Source organism: Pteropus vampyrus, unplaced genomic scaffold (assembly GCF_000151845.1).
Source record: "Pteropus vampyrus isolate Shadow unplaced genomic scaffold, Pvam_2.0 Scaffold39, whole genome shotgun sequence".
Lineage (NCBI taxonomy): Eukaryota > Metazoa > Chordata > Mammalia > Chiroptera > Pteropodidae > Pteropus > Pteropus vampyrus.
This window is the reverse complement of record NW_011888820.1, coordinates 11,339,422-11,341,875: the sequence shown is the minus strand read 5'-3', so window position 1 is coordinate 11,341,875 and position 2,454 is coordinate 11,339,422.

Here is a 2,454-nt window from a genome sequence, read left to right as displayed (position 1 = left end):
GTTCGAGAGTATTTAGAAAGCACAAAAGAAATCTCTAATAAGAGTTCTTTCACTAAATTGGAAGTACCAGGGACTATAAATAATGTTCCCATAAATATACACATGTTAATTTATGTTATATATTGTAAACGTTTTGGTTCTGTGTTCTAACACTATTATTGAAGTGTTTCATTACTACTGAATGTAATTTTTTCTTTTCTTTTATGTATAACCATATAATTCAAAATCCATACCTGCTTTATGATATTTCAATACTAAATTCCAGCCTGTATTATATAGTAGATTAGAAAAACATATTTAAAACAAAAGCTAAATTAAATTAACAGATCTTTTCAGAGATGAGAAATATGGCAGGAACATGACTTCAAAATCCAGACTATACTCTTCAAAGAGATATTATTCTCCAAATTATTATCAGAATGTGTATTCTGATTTGCTATAGGAAGCACATACAAATTTTGTCTCATTTAATTAATGATAAGCATGAACTGCACAATGTAATATCAACTGAAAACCTAAAAGTTAAGGAAAGAAATTTTTGATGCACACTAAAAATAATAACTAGTCAACTCTAAAATTGGCTTTTGAACCCAGAGAAAGATTTCAAAAGGCAAAATATGGACCGTTTTCAAAGAGGAGCTTTCATGACTAGAACAACAAATTTGAAAATACATTCTTTTGCCACTGAAAGACCCCCCAAAACAGATGGAGAAAGCCTGCTACTCTATCACAACTATGGGTTTCCAGAATTAATGCCAGATTCTGTGCCTCTATTCCAACAATCTGAGAACCAGAACAAACACGATCACTCACATCCTTTAAAGATCAGAATACAAGGGACATAACTTCCAGCAATAACATGCTCGAAGGACGTTGGGCTAGAGGACTTACCCAGGGGAGGGTAGAAGCACAGTTAGATCTGGCTGTTGTCATTTGGCCACATAATTGGTCAAAGTTTAGGCACAGGAGTACCTCATGCAACTTAGCACTAGCTTTGACAAGGCTCTGGAAGGAATATTAATTAAGTCATCTCTCATGACAGAAGCTTATGTCCGGCACTGTACCTGTGCCCTGACATAATACTGGTGGACTACAAGCAATATTAAACATATAGAATCTGGGCTTCAGGGTCACCTGGTGATGCCTGCCTGACATAATGATCCACAATGTGCAGAATATATTCGTCTATCAGATGAACTGAAGAAATTTTCTGTATTGCTCTTGATGCCCAAGCACTTTTGGGGTCTGTCTGCAGTGGACTTGCATATTGGTTTTCACACTCATATTAGCCATGGTTTCCTAATTTAACCTCGTGATATGACTCGTCCTCAGATATCCACACTCAGTCTTTATGTCCTGTGGCTTCCAAAATCAAATGATATAAGACTACAGAATTCTAGTGAGAAGTGATGTCAGAAGCATGCAGGAGGGAGAGATGTCCCCAGATCTCTCCCCTTGAAACAACAATAAGCTAAAACCCAACGACTGTCCCCCTTCCCCCCGCCCCTGCCAAAAAAAACACACAACCTACACACAAGTACATCTGAGCAAGGGATATATGCATAAGAGCTACCACAGGTCAGAACCCCGGGTGTTGGGTGGTAGACTGGGAGAAACAAAGAAGCTGCCCCTAGCAGCTGGAGCTCCCTGAAGGAGGAAGGGGAGGGGAGAAGGTGCAGCAGGTTCTCTGAACATCCCTGCCTGAGAGAGCTGCGAGCTCCACACAGCAGCAGTGCCCAGGCATCAGAGCAGAAAGCAGAGACATGAGAATGGTAGAGAAGTGGGGACGGTAGAGAAGCAACAGTTGATTATTACCAACTGCGGTTGTAAAATGCGAGGATGAGCCACAGCCACCATCTGCCAACCCAGAGGGCACCTCCCCCAATATCCTCCAACACCGAGCACTGTGAAGCTCCAGTGGAATCTGAGCAAACACTACTGAAACTGTTGCTAACACTGACAGGGACTGAGACTGAGGGTAGTGAGTGTGATTGAATATTTATAAGAAAAAAAAGGTATTATTAAGACTTTATATAAAGCGGGGATCCAAGAGGCTTAGACACCACTTACTGGAAATCAAAAGAAAAATGCCATCTTAGCAACAGGCTAAAGAGAGATCTTTATATAATAAATCTTCTTTCTGGAAAAAAAGCAGAATACATTTCCATTAATGCCCCGGTGGAGAAATAGTCCATTAAACACCATGAATAACCAAGGTGTCAAGGCAGTTCAGAAAGAAAGAGAAAAATCTCCAGAAAATAAGCTTAAAGACAAAGAAATAAGTGACTTAAATGACAGAGAATTCAGGATGATACTTTTGAAAAAAATCCAGTGAGATCCAAAATAGTTCATATCAACGATTCCAGGAATTGAAAAAATAAACACATCAGGAGAATGAGTTCTTTAGCAAGGAAATTGAAACCCTCAAAAAGAACCAAATAGAACTTCTGGAGA